This window comes from Lactuca virosa, chromosome 8, assembly GCF_052849685.1.
Source record: "Lactuca virosa cultivar CGN04683 chromosome 8, Lactuca_virosa_CGN04683_v6, whole genome shotgun sequence".
Classification (NCBI taxonomy): domain Eukaryota; kingdom Viridiplantae; phylum Streptophyta; class Magnoliopsida; order Asterales; family Asteraceae; genus Lactuca; species Lactuca virosa.
This window is the reverse complement of record NC_136433.1, coordinates 117,647,009-117,662,553: the sequence shown is the minus strand read 5'-3', so window position 1 is coordinate 117,662,553 and position 15,545 is coordinate 117,647,009. Positions and strand designations below refer to the sequence as shown.

General features: G+C 38.8%; 1 pseudogene; it reads right to left on the bottom strand.

The window, feature by feature from the left end:
• Positions 1-14,291: 14,291 nt before the first annotated feature.
• On the bottom strand, positions 14,292-15,325 carry LOC145128750 (protein MIZU-KUSSEI 1 pseudogene; annotated as a pseudogene).
• Between the last annotated feature and the right edge of the window lie 220 nt (positions 15,326-15,545).

Genomic DNA, 15,545 nt, shown 5'->3' with positions numbered 1-15,545 from the left:
ACTTGGAATGAGAAGCATAAGGAAGCTTTTGAGAAGTTAAAGAAGAAATAGTGTGAAGCACCGATTCTTTCTTTTCCTGAAGGAGTTGATGACTTTGCAGTTTATAGCGATGCATCTGGAGTTGGGTTAGGTTGTGTTCTGACCCAAAGGGATAAAGTGATAGCGCATGCATCGAGGCAGTTGAAAAAGCATGAGAAGAACTACCCCAATCATGATCTGGAGTTGGCAGCGGTAGTATTCGCCTTAAAGATATGGAGGCACTATCTTTATGGCACTAAATGCAAACTTTTCACTGATCATAAGAGTCTTCAATATCACTTTAATCAGAAGGAATTGAACATGAGGCAACGGCGCTGGCTAGAGTTACTCAAGGACTACGACTGTGAGATACTTTACCACCCTGGTAAAACAAATGTTGTTGCTGATGCTCTCAGTCGGAAGGTAAATCTTGAAAATAAAAGGCCAAGAGCGTTGAGAATTGAAGTTGTCTCGACAATTGTGGAAAGTATAAAGAAAGCTCAAGAGGAAGCTTTAGAGAAAAATGATCGAAAGAAAGAACGTTTGGGCAAAACGTTAATGTTTGATACAAACGGTCAAGGACTGAAGGTATTCCAAGATAGGATTTGGGTACCTAAGACGGGAGGAGTAAGAGATCTTCTAATGGAAGAAGCTCACAAGACCATGTACTCGATTCATCATGGCAGCACAAAAATGTATAGGGATCTAAAACCCTACTACTGGTGGCCGACGATGAAGCTCGATGTTGCTAAGTATATGGCCGAGTGTGTAACATGTGCTAGGGTTAAGGCACAACATCAGAAACCGTATGGGAGTTTAGAACCTTTACCTGTACCCATAGGTAATGGGAAGACATCACCATGGATTTCGTGACTAAACTGCCCAGAACAAAGAACGGTCACGACATGATTTGGGTGGTCGTTGATCGCTTCACTAAGAGTGCCCATTTCATAGCAGCCAATGAGAAATTGTCTATGGATAGGCTTGTGAATTCTTACGTGAAGGAAATTGTGAGGCTTCACGGTGTTCCATTAACGATTGTATCATAACGTGACAGCTGTTTTACCTCAAGGTTTTGGAGAAGTCTACAAGAGGAATTGGGTACCAAGTTGTGTTTGAGTACTGCTTACCATCCGCAGACAGATGGTCAGATCGAACGAACAATACAAACACTTGAAGATATGTTGAGAGCATGTACCCTGGAATTCCAAGGTAACTGAGATGAACATTTACCTCTGGTAGAATTTTCCTATAATAATAGTTTCCACTCGAGCATCAAGATGGCACCTTACCAAACTTTGTATGGAGAAAAGTGTCGAACGCCGTCATGTTGGCTGGAAGCTGGGGAAAAGCAGTTTATAGGACCTGAAATAGTCCATCAGACTGCTGAAAAGTTGAAAGTGATTAGGGAAAGGATGTTAGCTGCTCAAAATCGTCAAAAGAGCTATGCTGACAAGAAAAGACAACCGATATCATTCGAAGTTGGAGATTCGGTTTTACTTAAAGTCTCGCCGTGGAAAGGACTTATAAGATTTGGTAAAAGGGGAAAGTTGAGACCAAGGTTTATTGTACCGTTTAAAGTTCTTCAGAGGATCGGGAATCAAGCTTACAAGCTAGAATTACCAAAAGAACTAGAGGGTATTCATAACACCTTTTATGTGTGTTATTTGAGGAAGTTCACGGGAGATGTGCCCAACATAATTCTAATTTCTGAATTAAGGTTGGATGAAAACAAGAGGTTAATTGAAGAACCAGAGGAAATCGTTGACCGTAAGACTAAAAAGTTGCGACGCAAGATGGTCGATTTAGTGCTTGTGTGTTGGAAACATACGAATGGGCCAAATCTCACGTGGGAAACGGAGAGTGACATGATGAGTCGCTATCCGCATTTGTTTGCTGATGTATGATTCCGGGGACGGAATCATCCTAAGAGGGAGAGAATTGTAACACCCGTGTTTCTAGGTTAGGCATTAATATTGACGTAATAGTCTAGGTTAACCTTTGTAACTCATTTTGAATAAATGAAGAGGAATTATTTGATTATTATGTGAATTATGTGTTTTATGTTTTAATTATTAGGATTTAATTAATTAAGAATAAAAATAAGCGTCGAAAATAAATATTAGATAAAGCTGATATCTATTACGAAATTCGTAGTGGTCGTGACAAGGATTCCGGATATATAACGAATACCAAAATCCGAGTTATAACGAAGAAGTTATGACATGTCAAAGTTCCGCGACAAAACCGGCACGGTGTCGAATGACGTAAAAACTGAGTTTTTGATAAACTACTTTTTAGCCTTGGGGATCTAAATGAAAGTCGTAGTGTTCGTTAAACCGAGAGTATGTATAAAAAGAACGTCCAAATCTGACTTCGTATGAGGAAGTTATGATTTTTCTAAGTTTCAGTTTAGCAGTAGACAGCTAAAAACTCAAATTTTAGATTGAGTGATTTTTAGCCGACACAACCTAAACGAGAATCGAAGGTCTCATCAATAGTAGTACAACGGTAAAAAGACTGACGAAAACGGACGTCGGATGAAGAAGTTATGAATTTTTAACGGATTTACCTGTCCCGGTCTGTTAAAAATAATAATATTAAAAATAAATTCAAAATTAGCCGACGAAGTCTAAACGAAAGTTGTAGAGCATAATTTTCCCTACGCGTTCATATAAAGAACATAAAAAATGGAGCTCGTATGCGAAAGTTATGGATTTTAGAAGATTTTGGCACAATTTCCGAGAATTTTCGCATGGATAAGCCTTATCCGGACCGGCCACGTCACCCTCGCACGCGAAGCGCCCCGTGTCCGCCTGCTGATTCGACCGAAACCGAGTTCCAATTGATTTACGACGCGTGTCACAGCCGTGGCAGTTCGGAACCGAGCCACGTAGCGCGTCCGAGCCTCTGACGTGTGCCCCCTTCCCTTCGCATGCGAGGCGCCAGCTGCCCCCTCCCCTTCGGATTCCGAGCCTTCTCACCCTATATAAGGGAGGTGCGAATCCTCCCGGTTTTGGTTAGATTTTTGCACACTTTTTCACTTTAAACTTTATTTCAAGCCACTTTTAAACCCCCAAAGCCTCGGTATCATACCAAACACCCAAAACACGTTCCAAAGTGCCCGAAGACCCGGAAAAATTTATCTTTTCGGTTTTGAAGCTCCACACTCGCAGGGCCCGGTTTTTCATTAAAAAGCTCCCAGTTTCATCGAAAACGATCGTTTTAGGAAACGAAGTGCTTCCCGATTATCGTTAAATCAAGTGAGTGTATAGTAACTTTCATCTTACACATAGATATGAAGTATTTTATATAAAATACATGTTATGTGAATATATATTGTTTATTTATTTGAGATGGATGATGAATGAATAATTTATATAGATTTTTAAATAAATTAAATTGTATATGTATTTTTATCTACAAATATGTTGGGTAAAACATGGGTAGATAGTTGATGTGTGATGAAATAAAATGATGAGAGGCCTCGATGTTATTGTGATCCAGTCATCTAGCGGAGTATGGATGACGACCACGGACTTTTCTAGATAGTCATGTGGAACGCTGGCAGGCTCGCAACTTGTAGGTGTTAATGAGCTTGGGTGTTCATTTGTTGTACTCCATCCCTCACATGGTTGCCTTATTTGACATAAATTGCTGGGAAACCCCCAAAGCAGTGTTGTCGCCCCGATGAAAATCCTTAGACTAGGTCCCTTGTGATAGTTGTTTTTAGGGACGTAAAGTGAGGATAACGGGAATGGGTAATCGGGTTATTGTTGTTTGATGAAATTAATAAATTTATTTATTATGGGTTGAAAACCCTATATGCTCACCAGGCTCCCAAGCCTGACCCACTCAGTTTTCTTTGTATTACAGGTAGTGGCACGAGAGCATAAGTTGAACGACTTATCAATATATTTTGATTATAGGCCTGTAGTGTATATAACAGTTGTAAGGCTTATAATGTGCCGTTTATGCTTTTGGTCTGTATCGGAACATGACATCTCGAGTTTTGTTATATAATGAAAATACATTTCTTTAAGAAATGCCTTGGTAAATCTTATTTTATCATATTTCGTTTTGGGAACAAATTCTGCAACTCTTTTAATCAAATGATTACTCTGAAATTATTTTTAAAGCATAAATTAAACCGGTCTTTTCTGGCCGTGAATTTGGGGATGTCACATAACACATTAAGCTCTCACGTCCCAATTTCATATCCAAGGTCAAAATACCACTAAGAGACATAAAGTTTCCAACTTTATGACTTTGCGGGCCTAATAAGTGCTTAATACACAAAATCCCATTTTCTTAACACCTCAAGGACTTCTAAAGCATGCATGGGGAAAAACTAAGCATCAAATACCACATTTTTATGACTCAAGACCCCTCATAGGTCTGAAAGGACGAATTATTCGATTAAGAGCATGTCATGCTCAAGAATCATCATAGTTGGGACCAAAAATGCCTAAATGAAGAAATGGCTAGATCTACAAGATAAGATGATCAAGCAAGGAGCCTTTTACCTCCTGGAGGTTGCTAGAAATGAGAGAATCCCATATCTAAGTTGTTTCCAAGCTCCAAGGTCTTCCCACTACCTTCTTCTTCTTCTTCAAGAATATCACCAAAAAACATAGATGAGCTCAATGTGCACTCTGCTCACTGAGGGTTAGCTAGAGGGACGTTTTATCAGGTGGAGGCTGATGAGGGAATGAGAAATGAGGTGATAATGATGCTTATAAATGGACCAAACACTAAAAATTAGGGTTTGATGTGACATCCCCAATTTCACGGTCCGAAAAGACCGATTTGTTTATGCTTAATTTTAAAAATCATAGTATCTTTTAAAGAAATATGTTGCGGAATTTGTTCCCAAAAACATGATAAATATATTATCAAATCATTTCTGAGGAAATGTATTTTATTCATTTTAAAACTTTGGGATGTCATCGTCAATACATAACCATAAGCATAAACAGAACTTACATTCATTTACACTAGTGATTTTACATCTCCTTTAATATCTCAGTGTAACATAGCTTCGTATCGACACCTGTGATACAAATAACTGGAGTGGGTCAGGTTGGGAAACCTGGTGAGTATATAGGGTTTTCAACCCACAATAATAAAGTTATAGTGTTTTATCATCAAACAATTAACCCAATTACCCATCCCCATTATCTTCTTTATTTCTTAAGGATTTACCCTAAGAATCATCTATCACTCATTCCAAGGATTCATCCTAAGGAATAGGCACGAAGTATATCGTCGCCAGGGTCTACACAACAGGCACTAAGTCCATAGCTGTCAGGGTTTATATAACAGGCATTAAGTCCATAGCTGCCAGGGTTTATACAACATGTGCTAAGTCCATAGCTCTCATTTATCGACAGCATTATTCACGGGAATCCACCTGTAATACATGTCAATGGGTTTTTAGAGTACATCTGATGAACATATAGTTCACAACACCTACAGGTTGCGAGCCTACTAGTGTTCCACAGACCATCTAGAATAGTCCATGGTTGTCATCCATACTCTGTTGAATGACGGGGGCCAACGTTTGGGTAAAGGCTTCTCTCATATTTCACCCCTCACCATCATCTCATGATCTATATCACCGATCATCTCAGTTATCCAACTCATCTTTCATCACATACCAACTATTTCATCTATCCATGTTTTACCCAACATTTTTGTAGATATAAAATACATATACAATTTAAATCATTTAAAACCTGTATAAATCATTTATTCAACATCCATCTCAAATAAACAAACAATATATATTCACATAGCACGTATTTTATATAAAATACTTCATATCTATGTGTAAGATGAAAGTGACTATACACTCACTTGTAGCGTGCTTTGATAGAATCTAATTAGAAACAGTCAGCGGTTCGTGATCGCCGGGCTCGGAACGCGGAACGCCTTTAGCAAACGAGAGAGAGAGAGAGAGAGAGAGAGAGAGAGAAAAGAATTGGGTGTTAGAAGAGCAAGGGTCGAGCTTGCTATTTATAGGGTGTTCTGGGCCCATTCACGTCGTGGACTTGAAGTTCACATCGTGGCGGATGGCTGAATCACTTCGTAGGCTTGCCATCTGCGTTCTAGTTTCGAAAGGTGTCCGGATGACATTTTCACGTCGTGAATCTAGTGTACTCTTAACACATCACCCTCGTAGACTTAGCACGTGTTTTCTAGCCTCGATTAGTTTCTTTGACTAGTTTCACGTCGTGAATCTCATGTTCACGTCGTGGACTTGAGGCGGCTAGGGTTCATCCAAGTGTCATGCCCTCAGACAGCTACATCTTCGGAAGGCCATAACTTTTGCATACGAACTCCGTTTTCGACGTTCTTTATATCCACGCGAAGGTGGAGACGTACTCTACAACTTTCATTTAGAACCCTAAGGCAAAAATGTAAGTCTCTAATCTGCTTGTGTATCAATCAGATCCGTTTGATGGTGCGGAATCCTAATCAAACGGATGATGCTAGATCAAAATAGAAGAGAAGAAGAAGAAGAACAAGTGAATCTATGATGTATTCAATGAATAGAATGATGCTTCATACACATAGTACACACACTAGTTCTTCTCTCTCTAAAACACCTTGAGTTTCACACACTTAAGCTCCTCTCTTCTCTCAGCCGTACACTCCTACTCCACTCCTCACCCCTTACACCTATATATATATATATATATATATATATATATATATATATATATATATATATATATATATATATATATATATATATATATATAGGAAACATGGGCCGTACACGGGTTCATGGCCGTGAACGAGTTTACGGTCGTAAACCCGTTTACGGTCGTACACACCAACCTGGCCGTGAACACAATTTTAGACCCAACAATCTCCCCCTAAAAAAATACAGTTGTCTAGAAAAGCAAAGTATAAACCATAATTTTAGACCCAACAATCTCCCCCTAAAAAGTAGCTGGCTTTTCTTGTTAATCTTCATTGGGAGCTTTGGCTTCAGCTTTAATCTTCGATATCTTCATGCCTTCAAGATGAACATATGAATCTTCAATAAATGACTTCATCTCGACCAGTTGGGCTTTTCTTCAGAATTTGACATTGAACGCACATTGAGTGAGGAGGCTTCTTGTACTGATTCTTGAAAGATAGCGCATTCAGCTTAACAATCTTCAGAGTGAATAACAGTGAGATCTAATCTTCTGGATCACTTCAACAGGTTCATAGATAGCAGCAAATTGATTGAGGAGGCTTCAATGCAATCTGTCACATAATCTTCAAGTCAGCTTCACCTTGCTTCTAGGGTTGAAGGATTGAATGTTGAAAGAATAATCTTCATTTCTTGCTCCTTCGAATAAGAATTCTTCGATGCTCACGGATGAAGCATTGGCTCAGAAATTTTCGATTCAGTCTCCATGAGTCTCATCTACATCTGAATTCACTTTTCAAGACAAAACAAAACTAAAAATAAAATTTAGCACACAAAACGGAAACAAAAATATTTTTGGATTTTTTAATTTTCTGATTTTTGTTTGATTTTTGAATTTTTCTGATTTTTGTTTGATTTTTGAATTTTTTTTAATTGTCCCCCTAAATTTGTGCATAGAGGAAAACTATGAACAAATTTAACAAAAAAAAATATTTGGGATCAAAGTTGTCAAGAAATCCAATATCGTTTATCAGCACACGCCTGCATGTCTAGATCTGGTCAATCACCGGTATTGTGGTCCACTTAAACACAAACGATGTTGACAATTTGGATAGATTATAATTGACAAGACAGTGTGGTCTATATTCTTAAATGGACATTTAGCTGACGACGACCAAAGATATTTTTGTCCACTTAAATTAAGCAACAAGATCTACAGACAACGTATTAAATGGTTCAATTTTAGATGTATTAGAACGTGTTTCCCACTTCCCGATATACCCCAGTTATCAAGAAATTCTAAAGAACTCCTTACGTTAGGTGAGTAAACAATTATTAAGGAGGAAGTCGGATTTAGAAATAGGTGCATATGTTGTGTCCCAGGTCAGATCTCTTTCAATCACGCAGAGGGGACAACATATGGCTAACTAGGATAGAGGGATTGAGAGGTAGAATATTGCATATGCTGTGTTCCAGGTCGGATCATTTCAATCATGCAGAGGAGACATCATATGACTAACAGATAGAAAGAATTTCATAGATAAGGAGGTGCGTAGAAGTAGAGTTGCATATGTTGCATTCCAGGTCGGATCTCTTCCAATCACGCAGAGGAAGCAAAATATGACTGACAAATAGAAAAGCAAGAAAATAATTTCCTACAGGCCTACTATATCAGAACCCCCCAGTCGCCCTATCAGAACCAGAATTAAGGACATAAGTCTGTACATCAAGGAAGAATTAAGCCATAGTTCTAGATGCGTATTAATTTAGTGTATCTCGTGGGTTCCCGTGTTTATCTCACTGCTCAATCTACCCGAGCGTCGTATGGTCAGTCCAAATGAAACTATCTAAGTTCATATTAGTCAAGTGCTTTCAATTTTCAAACTGAGTCTAGTCCTTTTGAATCCTTTGTGCCTACCAGCACATTGAATACAGAGTCTAGACAATTCGGCTTTAGTGCATTACACGCATCATAAATTGCCCTTTAGCACTATACTTCATATCACTTCCCAAACAATACCTACTAACAAAAAACTATAAGAAAATAAAAGATTGTCTTCGAAATGAATCAATGTAAGATAAACTCAGGAGTATTGAGAAGAAAACTCAAACCGTAAGTCACCGATTGAATTTGCATCCAGAAGGTCTGAGAACAACACGCATAATCTCATAACAGATCTGAAAATTCTTCATGTCATTAAGCACTAACCCCATGTGTGATCCCTTCCTTTCTTCCTTTCCCGCAAAGGACACATACTCTCAAACAAACATCTGAATGTTGTACAGTTGAGAGATGCCTCCTATCATGTGCCTGGAACAGCCACTATCAACAAACCGAAGTCTGATGATATGCCTCCATAGCTGCTCCAGCACAGAGCGGGATCAGTTGATCTTTGGAACCCAATCCATTTTGAAACCGGGTTGACCTTTGTCATCCTTGCAAGGTACACTCTCCCATGACATATCCTGTTTATCACAAACAGAAGATGAAGAAATATTAGAGTCATTGGTTGATTTGGGAGATTGAACCTTTGGTACCCATCTGTAGTTGGGTTTAACCCATTTCTTTTTCGATCTGATGGGTGCCTCGGTACTTGATTTTGAACTGGAAGTCGATCGTCGAGATGACTTTTACCTAACCGGTCTTGATTTCGCTGGAGCATCTCTTGGATTGGACTTCTTGGCCGACATTCCCTTCTTGCCCTTGGGATTTTGATTATTGGCCTTTTGCACGTTCCAGTCGCCATTGTCTGAACGTGGCCTCAAAGGGTTTCTTTTGAAATATCTCCCTTTTGGCGCATTCGGCCAGCCTTGTGCGTAGTAGGGAACGTATGCACGATTTAGACAATTTCTGGCAATGTGTCCAGGTGTTCCACAGTGAAAGCAAGTCTTTTTCTTCACGCATGAGTTGTTTCTTCCTGCCCCTGGTGGCGTATCCATGCTTTGTCTCTTATTGTTCCCACAAGCACAATTACAGCAAGCACTCTGTTTAGCTTGTTTTGGTGGCCTGTATTTCTCAACAGCAGGTTGATCAGAAACAACTGAGTTCGAAGCAACAGATTCAGAGTTCAAAGAGACATTGGTTAGATAATCATCAGAATTTGCAGAACTAGAATTAGTTATGTTCTCCTTGTCCTCATCCTCTACTACTTTACCTGCACAAGAAGTAAAAGCATTAGAATCGTTCAGCTCAACACTTTCTGGCACAACCACGACAGAATTATCAAAGATATCATCAAATATATCAAAAAAAATTGAGTCATCAGACTTTGATACAATTTTATTATCAGACACACTCTCTTCGGTTGCTTGCTTGAAATGACTTAGTGGTTGATCTGCAGAAGAAGCATAAACATTAGTACTTGCTACCTGAGGACCACATCCCGACACAAATACAGCAGGTTTGCCATATTTGAGATGTGCCTCTCTGTCTATTTCCTCTTTTGTCAAAGGGTTATACTGATAGGTTTGATTAAAAGGAGGAGGCACTTTATCATACCCTAAACCTTTTTGCTGGTTATTTTTAAATCTCAAACTATTTTCCATCATTGACGCAACTACTTCACTTGACACATCAAATTTTCTGAAATTAAAATCCGCATTTTCAAACTTATGTTTTAATGTGTCAAGTTCAGCAGTTAACTCTGCAAGTTGTTCTGTCACATATCTATAGTTTGCACATTTATTGCTATATTCTTCTTGTAGTTTTCGGAAGTCCTTGGTTTTGGTCTCTAATTGTTCTTTTAGGGGTTTTTGTGCCTTCCTAAGTTGATATCCATTGTACTTTAGGTCCTCATTTTCCCTTTTTAGCAAATCAATTTGTTCGCGAAGAAATTTAATCGTAGTTTCACAAGATGGAGTACATGAAACTTCATTTACCGGGATGTTTGAGGAACTCATTGTTTACCAAAAATGCCCTTTGACTTAAAACCTCAAAAGTCAACCTTAAAAGTCAAATTTAAAAAGTCAAACTTAAAAAGTCAAACTTAAAAGTCAAACCGAAAAGCTAAATTTGAAATTTTGAAAGTTAAACGAGAAAGTCAAAGTTTAAAGTCAAAGGTCAAACTTGGAAGTCAAAGTCAATTTTTAAGGTCAAAAGTCAAAAATAAAAGACAAAAATTAAAAAACTAAAAATTTGGGTTGAAAATGGAATTTAAAAATAAAAGAAATTGATTTTTGGGTTAAAAGTGTCAAAATGCGAAATTAGGAACCGAGAAAGGAACGCCTTATGAATTAAATTCGGAAGGAGGATATCATCTCGCAGCCTAGATCAGTTAGAAGGGGCGCTGGTTGAGTTGGGAGGAGACCGAGGTTCGATTCCTGGCACCTCCAAAAATTCGCCCCTTTTTTAATAGAAGCACGCCTGCGATGCCAGGACTCCTGCTGCGAATGCGAGATGCTGAGCTTGGCCGAGAACGAAGCCGTAAACGTGTGAGAATGAGCCGCAAACTTCCTAGCCGTACACCGAGGACCGCAAACCGAGGTCGTAAACTCCGAGGCCGTAAACCGAGGACCGTAAACCCGCCTGACCGAACACGTGTCTTCGGACCGTAAACTCGCGAGACCTCGGACCGTAAACCCTCAGACCGCAAATCGTTTCCGGCCACAAACACTTCGGAAACCCTAGCTGCTGGCCGTACACGCCGAGAAACCCCAGCCGTAAACGCGATTTCGGCCGTAAACCCTTCAACGGGCCGTAAACACTGCTTCAGATCGCGAAAAAACGACGTTTTTCACCCTTTTTGCTCCAAAACTCGATCAAAAACTCGTTTTTATCAAAAATGTAAAGAACAAACCCCCTTTATTTTTCCAAGATCTATCCAAAAACGCATAAATCCTTCAAAAATAAGATCAAATACGCTCCAGATCTGACAAAAATGATTGATACAAACCAGACTCTGATACCAATTGTAAGTCCCCAATCTGCTTGTGTATCAATCATATCCGTTTGATGGTGCGGAATCCCAATCAAACGGGTGATGCTAGATCAAAATAGAAGAGAAGAAGAAGAAGAACAAGTGAATCTATGATGTATTCAATGAATAGAATGATGTTCCATACACATAGTACACACACACACTAGTTCTTCTCTCTCTAAAACACCTTGAGTTTCACACACTTAAGCTCCTCTCTTCTCTCAGCCGTACACTCCTACTCAACTCCTCACCCCTTACACCTATATATATAGGAAACATGGGACGTACACGGGTTCACGGCCGTGAACGGGTTTACGGGTTTACGACCGTACACACCAACCTGGCCGTGAACACAGCCGCAAACACATATTACACTACAGAAAAATACAGTTGTCTAGAAAAGCAAAGTATAAACCATAATTTTAGACCCAACATAAAAATTACTCTATCGTAAACTCACTTTTTACGATTCCCGGTGTCGTGCCGGTTTTGGCGTGAAACTTCGACAGGTCATAACTTCTTCGTTATAACTCAGATTTTAGCGTTCTTTATATGTACGGAAACCTTGTGACATATACTAAAATTTAGTTAAGATTATTTGTTATAAATAATCCTCCATCAAAAAGTCATTTTTGACGCTTATCGTCTCTAAATTAACTAGCCCGAATCTGTGGGCGTTACATTTGAGGATCCTTCACGTACGCCCTATGTACGCAGTGTACGCTAAGCGTACTAAGGTCCTCCCAAGTATGCCCAACGTACTAAGGCTTCGGCCAAAAATCACCAAAATGCCACTATGGGCCATTCTTGCAATCGTTCTCAAGCACAATGGTCAAAATGCAATATTCCTTCATACATAGGGTTAAAATAGAAAATACCTCATCATAGGGATGTTACAGCTCTAGTTGATCATACACTTATAAGCAATGGTAAACCTCCTATTGGTTATTAAAGTGTCATGACCCAATGAAAAAGACCCAACTGTTATGCAATGGATGTTTCAGACCAATCAACCCAACCATGCCATTTTACAGGTGTGCTAATGATATTGACAAGGATGATCATATTCAAATTCCGGGTGGGGGGTTACAATAACTTTGTTCTCCATGAGTGGTGCACCCGACTGTCGTCAGAAAAAGGAATCCACCCGGGCCACACATAACATACCCTTCGTTTCATGTACCCAAACTCCCTTCCTTTCTTTTTCAGTGTGTTCCTTTTTGATGTTTATGGTCTGGTTTGCAATGGATTTGCATATTGTTGTGTCTAATATGAATAATCTTGGAAAAGCACTTACTATTTTGTTAATGTAAAGTTTGGAGGCATTCTTAACACTGATAGTCACCCACATCCTCTCTCCTTTGCCCAAGGCATTGTGTTGGATGACCAATGTAGTATGTGTGGTCAGGGATTACAATACCAGCTGGTCTTCAAATGTCTTGCGAGTAATTTTTTGATTGATTACTTTTTTGTAAGCGTTTGAACAAGATATGAAAGTTGTGGTTTCTCTTCCACATGCATTCTTGAAACACAATATGCACGGTTTGTAATTATTATTACTCTATATATATATATATATATATATATATATATATATATATATATATATATATATATATACTATTCTTAAACATCGTTGCATCGAACGTGAAAGTTCCTAACGCTAGAAAGCAAGCAAAAGTTATGAAGAACACATTTCATATAATTAGGAAGATTGAAAAGATTTTGAGCATGCTCTTTGTTTTGGTATAATATATAAGGTTGGTGGGTGTGGTCTCGGCAAGCACTTCGGCTACCTCGGCAAACATCGGGGTCGAGCCCTCGGCATGCCAAGCTCCGCTTGGCAACTCGGTAGATTTGTACCAATGAGAGAGAGTGAATGGTTTGGGGAAAATAGAGAGAAAATGAGGATTTAATTTTTCTTTTGAAGTTTCAGGTAACAAAAATGGAAGAAATTTTCCACTGCACTGTGTATGCGTTCAAATATGAGTTCAAATGGAGAAGACAACAAAATTTTCCAGATTTAACATAAAAGGTCCCTAGGGTTTGGTATACTAAAAAAGTACCTCATCCTAAATTCTCTACATAAATAGTTTTTAAAATTACATAATCAACCCTTAACTTATAAATCTTAATTACATAAATAGTTTTTAAAATTACAGAATCAACCCTTAACTTATAAATCTTAATTATTTTTCTAGTTAAATGAAATTTTAGTTTTAAAAAAAATTGTATGTTTGAAATGTTTATTTTTTTAAATTAATTAATTTTTTTAAAAAAATATCATAGCAAGTGTGGCAACTCATACCATGAAAATGGCAAAATTTTGACGGGGTATAACAAAGCTGACATAACGCCTACATAGACCGTGACAAGTGTGACATCAAACCCACTAGCCTAAGAGTTATGGACTTACAGTTGATGTCATTAGTTTCATGTCAAGATTTTTTGTGTGGTTTCATGTTTATTTATAATTTATAAATGATAATCTTTACATTTTTAGGTATTAGGCATAAGTTAGGTTTGACCTCTTTATATTGTCAATCTTCTTGCCTATTTAATTCATGCAAGAATATAAGTTTTTTTTCTATACAAGAAGTCATAATGTATGGGTTAATAATCTATATATTCAACACAATCCAAAAACTATAAACATGCTTAAAAACCATCACACGAAAATATTAATTAATACAAAGTTTTAAACAATATTACGAGAATAAACTCCGCTGTAAAAGACACTACTTTCATATACTTTCATGTTTTTTTAACAAAAAACAATGATTAGTTTGTAACTTTAAAACTGTGATGTAATCTATATATTATATTATATTCTGAGTAGAAAGATACTGAGTTCAGGCCCTCCACTGCCGTCCGGGTTCATCATATAAAATGCTTCCGAGTCACGACTCCCCACAACTCGCTCAAATCTCGCTCTCATGTACAGTAGCTCCCCTTCGCTGGTTTTTTTGCCGCCGTCCTCCACCACCGGAATAACACCGGCACCCACCGAAATGCTTTGCACCGTACTCAGAACAAACCAGTCGGACTTCGAACACGCCCGCGACTGCGCGTACCCGCACTTCCTCCCGTTACAGTACATGCTCCACGTCGGCTCAAGAAAAAGCTTCGCATTCCCACCACCTCCACGCGCCGCCGCCGATCGTTTATTCTGTTTCTCGCACTCTAGCGCGATCCTAACTAACCCAGACGACATTTCCCTCACAAGAGCTGCCGTTGACACCGCCAGCTCCACCACAAATATTGGTTCTGATCTCATATCATACTGCACCGCAAAGCTGACGTGTCCTCTCCGGTTTCCAAATAATGTGCCGGTGACTTTCCGACCTGGCGATGGCGTTAGTGAGAGTTGGGTCGGTAAGTTAAGCCACCGGCAAGAGGGAAGGATTGAAGGGATTGATACAATGTTGAGAATCGACCGGAGAAATATGGAGATACCGAATCTTGGTAAACAGCCTCCATAGCCTACCGAAGACCTTCTTCCGATCACAAGGGGTTTGTCGTCGTTGACGGAGGGCGGATCAACAATGAAGGAGGTGGAAGAGATGTAATTTGATGGGATTATTGCGGTGGTGCTCTTGCAGCTGCTGGTTCTGGGTAGAAAAAAACGATCGTGATTCATCATCAGAGTTAGAGTTGGAATTGGAGTCTGAGTCGGAGAAACTGAAAGTAATGATGGTGTTGGGAGGGAGGGGTGAATTTAAAGGGGGGAGGAAGAGGTCATGCGTGAGTGCTCAGTTTATGATTTCCAATTATGTGTGTTTTGTGTTACATTTATATTTTAAAATAATTAATTATTAAACTTTTGATTTAATATAGAGTTAAGGATATAAATAAATACAATAACGTTGCTACGTGTTTTGACTCATTCGTAAAATTGTATATATAAAGTTGTGAGAAATAAGAAGTAGGGCCCTTTGTCTAGTTTAAGTTGGTGGTTAGCT